The sequence below is a fragment of the Anomaloglossus baeobatrachus genome, chromosome 4 (assembly GCF_048569485.1).
Source record: "Anomaloglossus baeobatrachus isolate aAnoBae1 chromosome 4, aAnoBae1.hap1, whole genome shotgun sequence".
In the NCBI taxonomy this organism is placed as follows: Eukaryota; Metazoa; Chordata; class Amphibia; order Anura; family Aromobatidae; genus Anomaloglossus; species Anomaloglossus baeobatrachus.
The window spans coordinates 262,229,798-262,250,326 of record NC_134356.1 but is presented as its reverse complement, the minus strand read 5'-3'; the positions used below and the strand labels follow the sequence as shown (position 1 = coordinate 262,250,326).

At 44.7% G+C, this 20,529-nt stretch overlaps 1 long non-coding RNA gene across 1 annotated transcript; it reads left to right on the top strand.

The window, feature by feature from the left end:
• The first annotated feature begins 16,771 nt into the window (after nt 1-16,771).
• LOC142301433 (uncharacterized) lies at nt 16,772-17,954 on the top strand. The gene is made up of 4 exons (XR_012752803.1): nt 16,772-16,870; nt 16,957-17,081; nt 17,186-17,303; nt 17,394-17,954. It is a non-coding gene; the product is annotated as an uncharacterized LOC142301433 (long non-coding RNA).
• Nucleotides 17,955-20,529: the final 2,575 nt, after the last annotated feature.

The window sequence follows — 20,529 nt, the reverse complement described above, 5'->3', positions numbered from 1 at the left end:
GTATATTATATATATTTAAAGGGAACCTGTCATCAGAAATTTAGCTTGAAACCTAAAAGTGTCCACCTCTGCAGCTCGTGGGCTACATTCTAGCAAGGTTCCTGTACTTTTTGTGGCCCCTTTTAAACCAAATTAAATACTTTATAAACTTGTACCTTTTGCTATGTAAATTTTGTAAATTGTCCATGGGGGCGGGCTCTCTGCTGACCGTTGCTGTTCCTCCAGCACATTGACGCCGTCCCCCCACGCTCCATTTCATCCATCAGGACGCCGCCCACTGCACCCGAGGTGCCGCCCACGCCAGGATCGCTGGTGACGTGTGTCACAAGCACGAGATTATGGGCAGCGCTGTGATTACATCGCAAGTGCCCGCCCATAATCTCGTGGACGCGCTTTCCCCCACTGCCTCCAGTGTTCTGCGCAAGCGCTCGCCGGCCAAATGACCTGACGTCACTTCCTTCCCATCTTACCCTGCAGCAGGGCAAGATGGGAAAGAGGTGACGTCGGGTCATCTGGACAGCAAGCGCTTGCGCAGAACGCTGGAGGAAGAGGGGAAAGTGCGGTCACGAGGTTATGGGCGGCACTTGCTGATGACACTCACAGCGCCGCCCATAACCTCGTGCCTGCGCAAAACGTCACCAGCGGTCACACGTGCACACAGTGCATGGTCCCGCTACAGTCACACAGCGCATGCGCGGGACCACGGGGGGCCGGGGGGCGGCGTCCTGAGATATGAAATTCAGCGTTGGGGGGCGGCGTAAATCTGCTGGAGGAACAGCATGGACGATTTACAAAATTTACATAGCAAAAGGTACAAGTTTATAAAGTATTTAATTTGGTTTAAAAGGGGCCACAAAAAGTACAGGAACCTTGCTAGAATGCAGCCCACGAGCTGCAGAGGGGGAAACTTTTAGGTTTAAAGCAAAATTTCTGATGACAGGTTCCCTTTAATGGTTTTTTTTCTGGGGGGAGAAGAGATTTAAAGCAGTTTGAGCAGTACATGACATAACTTAGTAATACATTTTTTGTCTGTTCTATTGACTTAGTTCTTCTGTAGCCTATCCAGTATTAAGTTCTTGCTGCGGCTCTTCTGGTCCTGTGCGCAACACGGTACAATATATACTGTCATAGGAAACGTGACTGCTGCAGGGGTTTGTCTGACTGCTAATTTTAATAGATAAGCTAGCCAAGTTTGTTTTATCATTTATTTTAGTTTTTTTTCCTTTGGAAAACAACTCTAGGGCCATGTGCGCATGTTGAGTATTTGGTGAGTTTTTTTTTACATAATTATTTGTAGCCAAAATCAGGAGTGGAACAATCAGAGGAAAAGTATAATAGAAACAAAAGCACCACTTCTGTATTTATCACCCACTCCTAATTTTGGCTTATAAATACTGAAGTAAAAAAACCTTAGTGAATACTCAATGTGTGCACATGGCTTAGTGAACAATGAGAATCTGAACTATGAAGCCTTCAATGGCAGATTACAGAAACAGATTGCCAAGTCGCGATATCATTTTTCGGACTTCTGTGTGCACAAAACACATACCAAGATAAACGTCTATGCAAACTTAGCTTAGTCATTCTTAAGGGTACCTTCACACTTTAGCGATGCAGCAGCGATCCGACCAGCGATCTGACCTGGTCAGGATCGCTGCTGCATCGCTACATGGTCGCTGGTGAGCTGTCAAACAGGCAGATCTCACCAGCGACCAGTGACCAGCCCCCAGCCAGCAGCGACGTGCAAGCGACGCTGCGCTTGCACGGAGCCGGCATCTGGAAGCTGCGGACACTGGTAACTAAGGTAAACATTGGGTATGGTTACCCGATGTTTACATTAGTTACCAGCGCACACCGCTTAGCTTTGCTCTCCTAGCTACAGTACACATCGGGTTAATTAACCCGATGTGTAATGCAGCTACATGTGCAGAGAGCAGGGAGCCGCGCACACTGCTTAGCACTGGCTCCTTGCTCTCCTAGCTACAGTACACATCGGGTTAATTAACCCGATGTGTAATGCAGCTACATGTGCAGAGAGCAGGGAGCCGCGCACACTGCTTAGCACTGGCTCCTTGCTCTCCTAGCTACAGTACACATCGGGTTAATTAACCCGATGTGTAATGCAGCTACATGTGCAGAGAGCCGGAGCCGGCAGCACAGGCAGCGTGAGAGCTGCGGAGGCTGGTAACTAAGGTAAATATCGGGTAACCACCTTGGTTACCCGATGTTTATCTTGGTTACAGCTTACCGCATCTGCCAGATGCCGGCTCCTGCTCCCTGCTCGCTTCATTTCGTCGCTCTCTCGCTGTCACACACAGCGATCTGTGTGTCACAGCAGGAGAGCGCCTTTGAAGAAAATGAACCAGGGCTGTGTGTAACGAGCAGCAATCTCGCAGCAGGGGCCAGATCGCTGCTCAGTGTCACACACAGCGAGATCGCTAATGAGGTCACTGCTGCGTCACAAAAAACGTGACTCAGCAGCGATCTCGGCAGCGAGCTCGCTGTGTGTGAAGCACCCCTAAGTAATATCTTGGTTCACAATTTCCCATCTTCAGACATGTCCATAAATCATTGAGACCCCCAGTAATGAGAATTCTATAGTTCTCTTGCAAGGACAATGCCTCCTCAGTTTCCATCAGATTTACTCTGTAAAGCTTAGAACAATTGACTATAATATATATTGTAGACTACTTAATCTTTTGTCGATTTATTGACACTTGGCACCTATTCCAATGTCTATGAGTAGCCAATTTTGAGAGGTTCTTATTTACCATCAGTTTGCACAATTCAGTAAACCTAATCTACTAAATGTAATCCATGTAGTGATGTGTGGTACAAATAAAGATATACTGGGACCATTCCAGCTTGCTATTCAGGGGGTAATGGTGTCATTAATCAAAGCACATGTAGGAAGTGTTGACTTGTTACTGACGCTTAAGTGCCATTATTAAGCAGAAAGAGACCTGCTGGTTGTGAAAAAAAACAAATTATGTATATATTAACAGATAGCATGAAAACAATGTTCTTGTATGTATGCCCTTACATGTATGCATTTTTAGTAATTGTACATGTGTGTTAAATATGCTGCTGAAATTCTTGGCAATAAATCAGCGCAATTAAAGGAGGCGGTCAAATGAAGATGTCACTGGATAACATTTTTTTGTGGCTCGCCAATCTGGCATGGAATTACTGTTATTCTGCCAAGTCCTTTTAGCTGGTCATAAATTCATTCTCTATATATTTGGTGAGGATATGTAACTTTCTACATGTGGTCTGACCCTTATTTATTGATCTTGGTTTTTAGAGACCAACAAAAGTGAAGTAATATACACTTCTAATTGTAGAAAAAATATTACAAGGTTCATTCTCTGGTTTCTTCTAATGTTTAAGCAAGCACCAATCTGTAGAAAAATAACCCCTTCCCAACATTGGATGCATCGGTACGTTCTATATTGTGGTACATCCTGGCGATCATGTGGGCACAGGAGCTGTGCACACTCAATTGGCGCCGAGAGCTTGGCTTAAGTGATAGCCAAGCTCTCGCTGTCACATCCAAGGCCGGTGTCTGCACCTTCCCTGGTTGTTTAACCCCCTAATTGCCACAATCAATAGCAATCACCATTTTAGAAGGCTGGGAGAGAGACTGAACACCTCAGGGACTCTGCCAATGTCACATGGCGCCCTCAAAACCTGCTCTGCAATATGGCACTCCTTCCATTCTCAGATTTGCACTGTGTCTCAAAAGTAGTTTTTGACCACATGTGGGGTAATGGCTTACTCAGGTGAAATTGGGTAATAAATTGTATTATTCCTTTTCTCCTATTGCCCCTTTGGAAATTAAAAACTTAGGGTCAAAGCAAAATTGTATTGAAAAAAATAAGAAATTTTCATTTACTTAGCCCAATGTTATATAATTCAGCGAATTGCCTGAGGGTGAAAAATTCTGACTACATCCCTGGATAAAATCCTTGAAAAGTGTAGTTTGAAAAATGAGGTCACTTGTTAAAGTTTCTGCTGTTTTGCCATGTCAGTGGATTTTCAAATGTGACATGGTGTCTGCAGTCCAATCCAATTAAAATGGCACTCCAAAATGTAAATAGTGGTCTTTCCCTTCTGAACCTTCCCATAAGCCCAAAAATTAGTTTTCCACCAAATATGAGGTATCAGTATACGCAGAAGAAATTGCGCAACAATTGCTTGGTCTATTTTCTCCTGTTACCATTATGAAAATTAAAAACTTGGGCCAAAACAACATGTTTGTGGGAAAAATTTATCTTTTCATTTTCACGGCTCAATGTTAAAAAATGCTGTGAAGCACCTGCGGCTTCAAGGGGCTCACCACACATCTAAATAAATTCCTTGAGGGTTATATTTTCCAAAATAGGTTCACTTCCGGAAAATCTCCAGTAAAAATGCTGGTGCTGCACATTGATTTCAATTATACTCGGTACACGAGTTAAGCCTATCAAAGTGCCAAACTGCTTGTTACGAGTGCCGAGCATGGTAGTGCTCGCTCATTACTAGTAGGTACAATTAACTTCATACCCAACTGACCGAACATGCAGTGTCTCCCACTCTCACACCACCTCCTCGTTTCGCCCCCTATCTGTCGGTGTCTCCTAAGGTTCAGTTCTTGAACCTTCAAGTCCATCTACACCTTCGGCCTGAGACAGCTCATAGAGTACCACGGCTTTCAGTATAATCTCTATGCTGACGATATGCAGATCTCTCTCTCTGGACCTGACATCACCTGCCTACTAACCAAAATCCCACAATGTCTGTCTGCTATTTCATTCTTTTTCTCTTAATTTCTAAAATCTAACATGGACAATACTGAATTCATCATCTTTCCTCCTCCTCACTCAACCTGTGCAACAAACCTACTCATCAAAGTCAATGGCTGCTTACTCTCCCCAATCACTTTTACTTGCTGCCTCAGAATAACCCTCGACTCTGTTCTCTCCTTCAAGCTACACATTCAAGCTCTATCCACCTTTTGCCCACTCCAACTCAGTAATATTTCCCAAATCCATAAATTTCTTAACCAAGAATCTGAAAAAACACTAGTGCCCTCATTATGTCCCACCTGAACTACAACAACCTTTTGCTCTGTGGCCTTCCTTCTAACAGTCTAACACCCCTACAATCTATTCTTAACTCTGCAGCCTGACTAATCCACCTCTCCTGCTGCTATTCACCAGACTCTCCACTCTGCCAACCCCTTCACTGGCTTCCCATTACCCAAAGAAAGTCTCCAGTTTAAAACGTTAACCATGACGTACAAAGCCATCCACAACCTGTCTGTCTCCTCCAAACATCTGTGACCTAGTCTCCCGGTACTTACCTTAACGCAAGCTCTGACCATCACAAGATCTCCTTCTCTACTCCCCTCTTATTTCCTCTTCCCACAACCACATAGATTTCCCCCGTGCATTCACCATACTCTGGAACTCTCGGCCTTAACACATCAGACTCTCACCTACCATGGAAACCTTCAGAAGGAACCTGAAGACCCACCTCTTCTATCAAGCCTACACCTGCAGTAACCCTCAGTCCACTGTTGCGCTGCACAACCATCTCTACCCTCACCTACTTCACCCATCCCCTGTAGACTGTGAGCCCTCGCTGGCAGGGTCCTATCTCCTCCTGTATCTGTGCCTTCTATTGTTCAAGATTATTGTACTTTTTTTTATTATGTATACCCCTTTTCACATTTAAGGGCTGGTTCACACTAAGCGACAGCGACAACGAGGTCGCTGTTACGTCACCATTTTCTGTGACGTAACAGCGACCTTGTAAGTCGCTGTTATGATCGCTGCTTAGCTGTCAAACACAGCAGCCGAAGCAGCGATCATAACTGCGAGAGCAGGGAGCCGCGCACACTGCTTAGCGAAGGGCTCCTTGCTCTCCTAGCTACAGTACACATCGGGTTAATTAACCTGATGTGTACTGCAGCTACATGTGCACAGAGCAGGGAGCTGCGCACACTGCTTAGCGCTGGCTCCTTGCTCTCCTAGCTACAGTACACATCGGGTTAATTAACCCGATGTGTACTGCAGCTACATGTGCAGAGAGCCGGAGCCGGCAGCACAGGCAGCGTGAGAGCTGCGGAGGCTGGTAACTAAGGTAAATATCGGGTAACCATCTTGGTTACCCGATGTTTACCCTGGTTACAGCTTACCGCAGGCTGCCAGATGCCGGCTCCTGCTCCCTGCTCGCTTCATTTCGTCACTCTCTCGCTGTCACACACAGCGATCTGTGTGTCACAGCGGGAGAGCGCCTTTGAAGAAAATGAACCAGGGCTGTGTGTAACGAGCAGCGATCTCGCAGCAGGGGCCAGATCACTGCTCAGTGTCACACACAGCGAGATCGCTAATGAGGTCACTGTTGCGTCACCAAAACCGTGCCGTAGCAGCGATTTCGGTAGCGATCTCGCTATGTGTGAAGCACCCCTTAGGCGCAATGGAATAAATCAATAGAGTCTCACTGGATATGAAAGTATATGATGTGGATCCACTGTGTAGACCCATTCTTATTTTTATTTGCCTTTATTTTGTATTTTATGTTGCTTATATAGGACTAACATATTCCACAGTGCTGTAGAGATTATAGCTGGAGATGATTGGAATAATCTGTGGCAAATTGAATTTGAGTTACATTTCCTGAATTTAGTAGGTCCCTGTGAATTCAAACAGTTTGTAATTCGATTTGTGCGGATCAGCCACAAAAATGCCCCGAGGCATATCGCACACTGCTGAAGTCACAAAGTGGGTTTCTGAAGACAGGCCTTGCCAGACAGGGTTCAATATAATGCCCTGCAGCTATCACATCATGTGTAACAAATCATTAGGACAATTACACCTAATATGAAGAATGAAAGCTGGCTAAGCAGCACCATTTTATGCTTTTACAGCATAAGGATAGATGTCAGAGAGTTCAGCTCATTTCACATAGAGACAGAAAAAAGCGCTATTCTTAACGAACAATTACGGAGGGTTGCAGCTGCAGTGTCAGTATAATTCATTGATTAATGTGTTCAAAGAATAGATGAGCAGGTCGATTTCCGGAGGGGTCTGAGTTGAATTTTCTGAAATTTGCAGTTTCACTGAAATTGGAACACTTTTTGATGCATTTTGCATAAAAAAAAATAATACATACTACTGCCAGACCTCCGGCTGCAATCAAGCCTTGGTGGTCCTTGTTAACTGTAAGGTCATGGTGTTGTGATGCCACAATGTGCATGAAGACCTTAAAACCTGTAGCAACCAGGTTAGAAGTCCTGAATAGTGATGGGCGAACTCCCTGATGTTCGTGTTCGGGAGACTCACCTGGACTTTTTGTAAAGTTCGAGTTCGGGTTCTGAGATAACGCAAACCTGTGTCCGAACCCCGAACTTAGACTTTACAGTTATTAGATGGGGCGGGGGGGGGGGGGGGGTCTGTAAAATAAAGAATATAGTTAATAATAAACATTGTCATTATACTTACCGCTCCCGCGACGCGCCCTGCAGACTCGCTCAGCCTCTGTCTCCTGGCCGCTTCTGCTTCCAAGTCCGATTATTAACTTTTGGTGGTATTCACTGCCCTGCTCGTCACTCGGCAATCTTCGGCTATTTTCGGCCATGTTCGAGGTGATGTCAGGGTTCACCCGAGTCCATGAGCTATGGACTCGTTTGAAGTTTGACTTTCACTGTGCGAGTATCACATCGGTATCACCCGGCAAGGCGCCCACTCTCCCGACAGGAGCGGGTCGGCTGCATGTATTTCCATGCAGCTGAGGCACTCCTATCAGGAGAGTGTGCGCCGTGCTGGGTGATACCGATGCAAGACTCGCAGGAGTCATACGCAAGTGGAATCATTGGAACGCTCAGTGTCACCCTGCTTCTTGCTCTGCATAGACGCTTGTCTGCACAGACCGATGAAGCAGAGCTGACATGGCTCTCCCTATTGAATACGTCTGACTAAGGAGTTTTTTTTGTAATAAAGATGGAGTCTCAACATTTTTTTTTGTTTTATTTGTACTAAAAATGTTTTTTCTATGTGTTGTGTTTTTCTTTTTACTGATTACTAGAAATTCATGGTGGCCATGTCTACTTTGGCATGACACCATGAATTTCAGGCTTAGTACCAGTTGAGAATACAAAGCTTGTATTAACCCCTCTATTACCCAGCATGCCGCCGCCATCAGATGCCCATTTTCTGTGCTGGGTCTGTGATTGCCTGACATCACAGTACTGTAAAAATATATAAATTATTAAAAAAAATGACAGCGCTCCGCAGTATTTTTGATTCTCAGTGCAGATAAAGAGGATGGCTATGGGCTGCTAACCCCATCTGCCTGGCTTTACCTTGGCTGGCAATAAAAATACAGGGAAACCAATTAATTTTTTTTAATTATTTTAAAAAAATAATGAAAAAAAAATGTGTGAGCTCCCGCTGTATTTTGATAAGGTAAAACCAGGCAGAGGGGGCTGGGATTCTCTGCAGCCCGCAGCCGCCCCTGGAAATGGCGCATTGTTTCTTGGCGCCATTTCCAGGTGCTTTACCCGGCCTCGATGGCGGTTTCACGCAGGGTAATAAAGGGGTTAATACCAGCTTTGTATTCTCAGCTGGTACTAAGTCCGAAGTTCATGGTGTCACATCAAATTAGACGTGGCCACCATGAATTTCTAATAAACAGTAAAAAAAAAAACCACAACAGATAGAAATTTTTTTTTTATTAGAAATAAAACAAAAAAACATTTAGAGACTCCATCTTTATTATAAAAAAAACTCCCTAGTCTGTTGTAGTCCACAGGGAGAGCCATGTCAGCTCTGCTTCATTGCTCTGTGCAGACAAGCATCTATACAGAGCGAGAAGCAGGGAGAGCCATGTCAGCTCTTCTTCATCACTCTGTACAGTGACAGTCAAAGTTCAATCAAGTCCATGGCTCATGAACTCGGGTGAACCCTGACTTCACCGCGAACACGGCCAAAAACAGCCAAAGACTGCCGAGTGATGAGCACAGTGCAGTGAATACCCCTGGATATTAACGATCAGACCCGGAAACAGAAGCGGCCGGGAGACAGAGTCTGCAGGATGCGTCGCAGGAACGGTAAGTATAATCATAATGTTTTTTTAATAATGTGCTTTTTCTACAGCCCATGGATCTGACCAGAACCCAAACTGTAACACGAGCTTCCCAGAAAGCTCATATTCGGGATGGTGTGCATGAACACTATGAGTTTGGTACAGACCCCGAACTTTATAGTTTGAGCTTGCCCATCACTAGTCCTGACCTAGAGTGAAGAGGACATAGATGCAGCATGCAACAGCAGAAAGAAGATTGGACGACTACCAGCGAGTAACAGGCAGTAGGGTAGCTGAAGAGGTAGGCAATGAGGAAAGTAATAGGTTTTTTTTTCATTTTTCTATCTTACATTTATTATTTTCTTGGGTTTGAAGAGACTCAGAGTGTAACAATGAAAATTCAATTTGTGCCAAATTTGCTGAAAAAGAAATTTTAGGGAAAAATTTGTCAAAGTCAGCAAATTCAAATCCTAAATGATCCACTCATCACTAAATATTCCAATTAACAAAAAAATCTCATCTTTCTTGCAGTACAAAAGCTGGTCTCTCTTTTTCTCTCTCTCTCACTTTAATTTCTAAAGGTCCCGTTAAACGCAACAACGTATCTAACGATATATCGCCGGGGTCACGGATTCCGTGACGCACATCCGGCATCGTTAGCGACGTCGTTGCGTGTGACACGCACAAACGACCGTTAATGATGGAAAATACTCACCAAATAGCCCATCGTTGATACGTCGTTCATTTTCATAAAATCGTTGATTCTTGAGGACGCAGGTTGTTCGTCGTTCCTCAGGCAGCACACATCGCTACGTGACACCTCGAGAACAATGAACTGCAGCTTACCTGCGGCCGCCGGCTATGTGTAAGGGAGGAGGTGGGCGGGATGTTACATCCCATTCATCTCCGCCCCTTCGCTTCTATTGGGCGGCCGCTTAGTGACGCAGCTGTGGCGCCGCACAAACCGCCCACCTTAGAAAGTAGGCGGTTCGCCGGCAACAGCGACGTCGCTAAACAGGTAAGTCCGTGTGACGGCTCCGAACGATATTGTGCGCCACAGGCAGTGATTTGCCCATGACGCACAAACAACGGGGGCGGGTGCTTACACCAGTGATATTGCTAGCAATATCGCTGCGTGTAACACGCCCTTAACTTTAAAGGGGTATTCCCATCTCCAAGATCCTATCACAATGTAGCAGGTGTAATTGTAATAATAATAATAATAATAATAAAAAAAAAATATAATAAGAAAAGTAAATACATCCAATTAGAAATGTAGTATAGTTCTTCTAATTAGCTATGTTGCTTACCTCATGTGCAGGGCATTACAGTAGCTTAGTTATCCATGGTTACAACCACTAGCAATTATCTAACTGTTACTATATAAGTTGTCGTAACCATGGATGTGTAAGCTGCAATGCCCTGCACATGAGGTGACATACAGTAGCTAATCAGGACAACTATACTACATTTCTAATTGTAGGTATTTACTATTAATAGTATTAGAAGTACTACATATTGGGTTTTGGAGATGGGAATACCTCTTCAATACTATAGAAACACAAGATTGGAACCAGCTCTCCAACTCCAGGGAAGCCTGTGATCTCCGGACAGTGCAGGGATAAGAGCAAATGCCAACAATTTCACATGATTTTATATGCATGACTACTTGAGATTCATGCATATAAAATTCACTGAACCTATAAAATTTGAATTTTAAAAGGTTCAATTATATCTAATTGTCACTATTTACATCAGTCCCTCACAATCTCAGATACATTCTCTAATGCCCCTGTCACATTTAACGACTTACCAGCGATCCCGAAAACGATGAGACCTGATAGGGATCGCTGGTAAGTCGCTGGGAGGTCGCTGGTGAGATGTCACACAGTCAAATCTTACCAACGACGCAGTAACGATGAGCGACCTGTATAACGACCTCGGTGGGCCTTGGGACTGTGTTAGGAGGTCGTTGGTGGGCGTCAAATACAGCGATGCGTCCTGCCCAGCAGGACATCACCTTTGAAGAAAATGGTCCCAACCATTCAGCAATGACTAGTGATCTCACAGCAGGGGCCTGATCACTGGTAGGTGTCACACATAACGAGATCGCTGCTGCGTCACGAAAACGGTGACGACGCAACAATCTCGTTAGCGATCTCGTTAGCGATCTCGTTGTGTGTGACAAGGCCTTAACAGCAGCATATCAGTAGGACTTTTTTGTTAATTGTAAATGAAAACAAGAACCTTGAGGATACCCAAGCAAACGTGAAGATAATGCAATTTACTTGGAGATGTTACCCTAGGTGGGATTTCAATTTAGTAGCCTGGGACTGTATCAGTAAAATGCAGACAGTAGAATATCTTTATAAAAGCCAATAATCACATTAGACATTATCATCGGCTTCTTGCTGTAGGGTAATTTACCCAAGAATTTGGGAATATGGAGTTGTAACTATAGAATACAATTTAGTCCATATAGTAGCACATACAACAGAGTGAAAGAATATAATATTGTGCAATATGATCAGTTACTAACTTATATTATGCAATTCCTTTCATTGACCTGGATGTTAGACTTAGAATGTTTTTTATGAGACTGGAGAATGATTTTATTGCAAGATCATTGAGGATGTAGTGAACCACAGATGAGAAGGTCATTGGCCCTAACAACTAATTGGTAAATCCAGGAAAGTATCAGATAAGCGTCCGTGTAGCTTCACAGCAAGGGCGATGCTACATTTAAAACTGATTACCCGCAATGTCAGTAAGAAATATTTCACTAAACTATCTTGTCATGTATTAATAGAAATCCTATGACGAATGTTAACATATAGAATGAAATATCATGTTATACATGTGTGTAAAAATAGGACAGATGAAGCAAAACTTTTTATAGCTCAAGGTATCAAATTTTGAAGAACAGTTCAAACTAATAATCTCATTCAGAGCAATCTTCAAGGCTCTAAAAATAGCGATCATGCTCGTGGTCTTGCTATAAGTAAAGTGATACAAATTAGCATCTTAGGTCTCGATGACTGAATGAAACTTTGTTGACAAGATGGCTGCCCATTTGAAAGCTGGTGAAATGTGACTAGATGAGTGCACCTGAACTGTAAAGTGTGGGGTTCACTCTGGAGATCTATTGTCCGGTGCTCAACTCCAATTACGGACTTTTCACGGACGTCCGTATCCGAGTTCGTAGTTTGATGCTGAATATAGCTTCTTTAAAGTCAAGTTAACGAACTGTCATCATGATGTGTCGCCCTGGGCAACCCAGGGGACACAGGTCATCACACCACCGCACCCTACATCCCAGTCAGGAACACCAAAGCTAACCAAAAATCCTTGTTGCCTTCCTCCAGAGGCTGATGATTCACACCAGGGGGTGGGCCAGGCGGTTGGCTCCGCCCACCGAGGAGTTCACAGCTCTGGAGGCGGGAGAAACCAGGCAGTTCAGTTTAGGAGGAGGAAGTGAAAGGAGTAGACAAGTAGTGAAAGTAGAAAGAAGTAAAGTGGTAAAGGAGGAAAGCAAGAGTGGTGACAGAAAGAAAGCCTGAAGTAGTCCAGCTGTGTGCAGGACAGGTCAGCAAGGTCAGCAACGGCGGTGACTGTCTGGAGGGGGACCGTTTGGAAGTTCCTGGAAGGACCGCGGACGGGTAGTGGCCCGGCGGTCTGGAGCAGTTTACCGAAGGACAGTCAGCACCAGGGCAGGGGCCTCTCGGACCCTGGCAAGGCTAGGAGTCGCCATAATTTGCCAAATCCGTCAGTGAAGGGGACGTAGATCCCCCAACAACCAAGTCCCGATTGAAGGCAACAGCCCAACCAGAGTAGGAGAGACACCGCCACCGCCAAGGCACCAGTCTCTCAGGGCCAGCGCCTGCGGGCAAAGAGTAGAGCGGTCCAGCTTGAAGCCGGGGAGCGGGTTACCGGTGGGAATCCATCGCTACCAACACAGAAAACAAAGGTGCAAGGAAAAGGGACATCACCGTCACCTACTGGGAGAGCAAGTGCAGCCGTCCGTGGGAACCGTCTTTCCAGCCGTGTGGTTTACCGTAAAACTGTGTCAACGTCTCAGGCTGAGTGAGTACCACAGTGCCGCAAGGCACAGCGCTGCCCCCGCGTCCCTGCGCCCACCAGGCCCTGTACCTCCCTCACCATCACCGGGCCCCGGGATCACCAACCCCTACCCACGGAGGGGCAACACAACACCTGGCTGCTCCGCATCACCATCCCCGGGATCCCCATATTGAGCAGCGGTGGTGAAATCACCACAACCGTGGGTGGCGTCACGGACAATAAACTATTCCCACACCCAACAACCCCCTTTCACTCACGGGCGAGGAGCGCCGCTCGAGAACCCCGGGATCCGGCCCACAGCTCGAGCCACCACTGAGCAGCAGCCGCCCGACCCGAGCAGAAGGGGTGAGCGTAGTGTGCTGACACCCTCCTCCCCTCCCGCGACAATGACACTCATTCCAACGGCTGGTTTGCGTCCACAGTGTCTTTCCCTCCCTGCAGTGTGCCAAGCTCTGTTATAGACTCCCAACAGTAATCACAGCGTGGTGTATGCGTGAATGCAGAAGACTAGCGCCACCCCTGCTGGTGACCTCACTGGTCTTCTGCATGCCAGGTACATACACCACTCTGTGAAAACTGTTCTGAGCCCATAGCACAGCTTGGGTGTGCACTGTGTAGAAAAAATGTAGAATTGTAATTAGATAGTGTAGCTAGGGAATGGTAGGGAATTTTTAATACAAGTATATTATAAAGTAACTTAGATTATAGCATCAAATAAAGTAACTTTTGCTTTCGAATCAACCCTTTAATATTTTACACTAATACGGTGAATGTGATTAATATATTTGGTGCAATTCAAAAACCCATTGCCAAAATCCCATTTATAGAGACTTTTGAATGCATCTTGTGAGGTAAAAGGTGTCTTAAAGGCTAGGTATGCCTTTGCTCAGAATTCTTTTTACATTCATTTTGTCTTAAACATAGGGTTGAGGAACGTTCCTAATAGTCTTCATTAAACATTTTCTATTGTTTTGCTGCTGCAAGTATCTATAATTCCTTTAGCTAGCTGGGTGGTCTGCAGAAAATTTATATACGCTAAATCTTTCAGAGCTTCAGTTCATTCTCCCTCCTCTCAGTGTTAGAGATAGCAGAAGGAAGGGAGTTGTACATATATTTGCAAGGGGAAAGTATCTAATGTTTATTGAGAGGAGAGAAAACAGGCTATAGACAAGGGTAAAGCACATGAAGAGGGAATAGATACAGTTCTGGAGCTGTGCTGATACATGAAAGCAAGTGAAGACACCAACACCCGAAATACACACTGGGCTAACATCAGCCCTTAATACAGGGAGAGACACTCCCAGAAGACGAAACTCTGAAACTTTCACCTAGCTGCTAATTACATATCAAGGGGTATGAAAATGAGTGAAGGAATGAAGCCACTGCAGACTGAAACTTTAGACTGTTAACTGTTAGCAATTTTATTAACTCAAGGTAACCTCTAACACATGTCAAAATGTTCCACTACTAAAACATGCTGGAAAAGGAGTTCACAAAATGTTCAAAAGAATATTTCTATTCAATTCTATAGAAAAACAGCTTCCTGTTCATGTTGTGATGTTGCACACAGTTCACACTGTGTAATGGGGTTACTCACTTGGCTGTGTCTCAGGCCCCCTTCACACGTCCGTGTCTCCGGTACGTGCTAGGTCCGTGCCCGTATGTACCGGAGACACGGGCACACGTATACCCATTAAAATCAATGGGTATATGTGCACGCACGTGTTCTGTCAGTGGCCCGTGCCTCCGTGTGGAGCATACGTGTGCCGTGTGCTTCACACGGATTCATGTCTGTGTTTCTCCGGCAGCAGGGGCCTGCACACGTACCACACGGATGAAGTGTGGCTGCGGGTGCACGTGACATGCGCTGGAGAAACACACGTGTCATTGTAAAAAATAGAAAAAACACATACTCACCTCCACCAGCACTGCAGTCTCTGCTTCGGCTGTCACCTGCATCCATCCCCCAGTGAATTTGAACAACACTTCTCCTTCACTGGGGACCGGAAGCAGCATCAGCGGGGCGTGGCTTTGGCCGGACGCTGTCATTCAGGACCACAGACAGCTCCGGACGAAACAGGTAAGGCGGGGCTTTTTGTTCTCCGTGTGTTATTACGTATAACACACGGTGAACAGGAATGTGCCACAAACACAGCACACGGAGATCAAACCACCCCTTTAACACGTACGTGAAAAAACGGATTGTTTTTTTCACGGACGTGTGAAGGGGGCCTCAGAGGTAACACAGAGAAACATACTTATCAAAAGGCCCAGCAGTTTATTAACAACACAGCATAAACCACACTAGTGATACACACCACACACGGATGATAGTCCATTACCTTTGCCTGCACAGATTTGGATATGCCTCTCTACAGACGTACCCCACTAACCCCGATCAGATGGAGCAAACCCTCTCTTCTCCCAGAGGGTTCCTTCAGAGAGGTTTCTATGCCTCTATTCTGGGTCCAGTAGGCTCTTCCTTCTCTCAGAGGCTGCTCCTCAGATATCCGTATCTCTAGTCCGTAATGTTCACGGTACGCAGGCAGCGGAGGTATGGGAGCCTGCACACGCTCACTTCCTGCCGGTTAAAGTGAAACCTCACCTTCCTAAGCTGCGGTTCCCGCCAGAGGCTTCATCGTCTATGAGCTTAGCAAACTCTCCACATTGGCTCAGAGGCTCTCACACAGTGCGTCTCTCACACACACACACACACACACACACACACACACACACACACACACACACACACAGTCTGACCTGCCATGTGCCAAAAAACCTCATTAAGACACATGTCAGACACACGCAAGGGTGGGGTATGTGGATGACCAATCCCACCCATCCCTCCAGCCATCTGTGAACCTGGAGGTTCATTCTGGTATGTGTACTGCCACATTTTTGCTTAAGTGTTCACAAGGCCAGGTTCATGGCCATTTCCCTCTCTCGAAAAACCACCACTAGAACTACTCTCATAAAAATAATTTTAATCATAAATATTAAAAAGGAACATATGTAGTGTTCCTATCTTACAATTTCGTACATCAGATAAACATATATATACAAGTGCAAGTGTCGACCATGGTTAACCCACGCCTGAGCCAAGTTGTAGACAGTGGTTTATAGAGAGGGGGACAGATGTTAGTACGTCGCTGTCCGTCTGGTAGTTGTATAATGTACACTGTGCCTACCTCCTTGTTTGTAGATGTATATATAGATTATACTCCACTACTAAAGTATCTAACTCTCACTGATAAGGATGACGCTTATTCAGTAGTTGGTCCCTGCAGAGATATGTGGGAAGAAGTGGGCGAGTAATGCCGTATTATTACTGTACTCAGGCAAGGCTTCTCATACATATAAAGATAAATAAAGTCTGGATTTCTACCTGTATATATAGAGATGTAGTGGTATGGACCCTTTTGTTTTTTTGCAGGAATTGCAGGAGGTGACTCATTTTATCCCCCTTTGGTAGGGTGTTTTTTTTTTTTTTTTTTTATCTACACACCGCTGACAGCCCTTACAGGTATACCTCCCTAGTACCAGTAAGTCACACACATGTATGGTCTAAAAGAAAGGTGGTAAACCAATAATGCTATTCCTTTACAGGACATATTGTCTGTCATATCCTAAAAATTTCTGCCTGAAAGGAGGTCACCTATATATACTTTTAATTCCCGGAGTACTTTGAAGGTTGAGAAACCCACTCTGGTCCTATCAAGAGGTAATTTAACATAAAAAACATGAAATGTGTGTCGCTCTACAACAAACGGAGGACGTGTATAATCATATATCTTATTATCCCTATAGGAGGGACGAATTCACAACCTATTATTAGCACAGGACCAAACGTCTCCTGGAAAATTTATAGTGGATAACAAACGGCCTATATACTGACCAAAAGGGTCCATACCACTACATCTCTATATATACAGGTAGAAATCCAGACTTTATTTATCTTTATATGTATGAGAAGCCTTGCCTGAGTACAGTAATAATACGGCATTACTCGCCCACTTCTTCCCACATATCTCTGCAGGGACCAACTACTGAATAAGCGTCATCCTTATCCTGGACTTTTGAATGGTCCGCTTATGTAACTACATACTAAGAGGGAACACCTATATTAGCTCTCTAATTAAGAGGACTGGTCCCTTGTGAGTGTACCTATATAGCTATATGTGCCTTAAACAATGCAGTTGTATGATTATCTATATACTTACAATTTTTTTCATTCATCTTTCTAGGTGTCCTTTCATGGGAAGTGACTTACACAAAAAAATCCTCTGATGATCCCCTTTTTACTGCGTTAGGGGGGGTGAAACGCGTCAGGAGAGCAGGGGGTTCCATTAGCATAGTGGAACTCCAGGCTCCTACCTAATATTATCCAGCAATCCTAATTAGGGAATTTACGCCTAATATGAGAACCCTGGACAGCTAACGCATTGCCACTGTTTGTTTGTCTATGGTTCATCTGTTTGCACTTTTATCACTTTTCTGGTGGTGGTTATCCCTGCTGGAGGCTGACAAGGACAGTGAGAGTTAGATACTTTAGTAGTGGAGTATAATCTATATATACATCTACAAACAAGGAGGTAGGCACAGTGTACATTATACAACTACCAGACGGACAGCGACGTACTAACATCTGTCCCCCTCTCTATAAACCACTGTCTACAACTTGGCTCAGGCGTGGGTTAACCATGGTCGACACTTGCACTTGTATATATATGTTTATCTGATGTACGAAATTGTAAGATAGGAACACTACATATGTTCCTTTTTAATATTTATGATTAAAATTATTTTTATGAGAGTAGTTCTAGTGGTGGTTTTTCGCATAATAACTACCTCTATATTACCTTTTGGGTTTTTGTGCCATTTCCCTCTCTCTATGCAAGATGTGGATTAAAGCAGGATAATTATACTTACAGAGTTTCAAAGCAGCTTCCAGGTGTGCTCATTAAATCTCATGAATATTCACTGCTTCCCCCACCCATCCTCTATGACAGCGTCTGTGATTGGTTGCATCAGACTGTCGGCATCTGTGATTGGTTGCCCCCACACTAGATGTCAGCTGGAGGCTGCAAACCCGACCTGTGCACTTCATCTTGCCTGTGCATCAATATATGATGGACCCCATGTGGCTTTTTTTTAAATTATTTAAATAAATTAAAAGATCAGTGTGTGGTCCCCCACCTGATTTTGATAACCAGCCAAGATAAAGCAGACAGCTAGGGGCTGGTATTCTCACACTGGGAAGGTCCATGAATTTTGGGCCCTCCCCAGCCTAATAATAGCAGCCTGCAGCTGCCCCAGAACTGGCGCATCCATTAGATGTGGCAATTCTGGAGCTTACCCGGCTCATCCTGATTGCCCTGGAGCAGTGGCAATCAAGGTAATATAAGGAGTTAATGACAGCTGCCATGTTTCAAAAAATGACAGCTGCCACAAAGCCCTGAATTAGTAATGGGTAGGGGTGTATGATCAGAATTATGTAGACTTATATGACCTATAATATTAATCATTTATTTTATGGTATTATAATGTGTTTGTAAAAAATGTTGTCTGCCTGTGATTTTTTGGGGTAAGCAGTCCAAAAAAAAAATTGTATTAGAGGGTCAAATAAAGGCTTACATGGCTCTACATACATATTAGATAGTCAAATAAACGTTAACCTAGATATATAAAATGAAAAGACACACGCTCTGTAGAAAACAAAATGAAATAAATATGAGTAAAGTTAAACAGTACCCAGTAGAATACCCAATGAAATGCAGTAGACACCCAAGTCATTGACTCCTAAACATGCGTATTCCAGGTCTTAACTTGTAAATAAATGTAATGGTAAATTTAGATCAATCTATTAAGCCGTATGGCTTCATCACAACTTCGTAAGGGAACAAGAGATAATTCTCTAAACTACATCTGCCCCCCCTTCTGCTTTGATTACCTGGTGTGAACAAGTAATTGAAATGGGTTATCTGATGGAGAGCAGACACGTCTTAAAGGTGGTGTCACACACAGCGACGGCGACAACGACGTCGCTGCTAAGTCACCATTTGCTGTGACGTAGCAGCGACGTCCCGTCGCTGTCGCTGTGTGTGACGTCCAGCAACAACCTGGCCCCTGCTGTAAGGTCGCCGGTCGTTGCTGAATGTCCTGCTTCATTTTTTGCTTGTCGCTCTACCGCTGTGAAGCACACATCGCTGTGTGTGACAGCGAGAGAGCGACAAACTGAAGCGAGCAGGGAGCAGGGAGCCGGTGTCTTGCAGCCTGCGGTAAGCTGTAACCAAGGTAAATATCGGGTAACGAAGGGAAGCCCTTTCCTTGGTTACCCGATATTTACATTAGTTACTAGCACCGCCGCTCTCACGCTGCCAGTGTCGGCTCCCTGCTCCCTGCACGCGTAGCCGGAGTACACATCGGGTAATTAACCCGATGTGTACTCTGGCTAGGAGTGCAGGGAGCCAGCGCTAAGTGGTGTGCTCTCACGCTGCCAGTGCCGGCTACCTGCTCCCTGAACACATAGCTGGAGTACACATCGGGTAATTAACCCGATGTGTACTCTGGCTAGGAGAGCAGGGAACAGGGAGCCAGCACTGGCAGCGTGAGAGCGGCGGACACTAGTAACTAAGGTAAATATTGGGTAACCAAGAGAAGTGCTTTCCTTGGTTACGCGATATTTATCTTAGTTACCAAGTGCATCCACGCGTCACTGCTGGCTGGAGGCTGATCACTGGTCGCTGGTGAGATCTGCCTGTTTGACAGCTCACCAGCGACCATGTAACGACGCAGCAGCGATCCTGATAAGGTCAGGTCGCCTGTCGTGATCGCTGCTGCGTCGCTATGTGTGAACCCAGCATAAGAAGAGGCTCGGAGCTGACATGTTTCATCTTTGTGTGGAGAACTCTTCCTCTGTTAAAAAGACCCAACCTAACAGAGAGGGTGGCATCAGATTCTAGTTATGAATATTGTTTTGTTTGAACTACAATTCAAAAGTTTAGGGTCACTTAGAAAAGCACATTTTTTTTCAATGAAGCTAACCTTAAACTAAACAGAAATACACTCTATACATTGTCAATGTGGTAAATGACTATTCTAGCTGCAAACGTCTGATTTTGAATGCAATATCTACATAGGTGTATAGAGGCCCATTTATAACAACCACCACTCCAGTGTTCTAATGGTACATTATGTTTGTAAACTGTGTTAGAAGGCTAATGGATGTTTAGAAATCCCTTGAAAACCCTTGTGCAAGTATGTTAGCACAGCTGAAAACAGTTTTGCTGATTAGAGAAGCTATAAAACTGACCTTCCTTTGAGATAGTTGAGAATCTGGAGCATTACATTTGTTGGTTCCATTAAACTCTCAAAATGAAC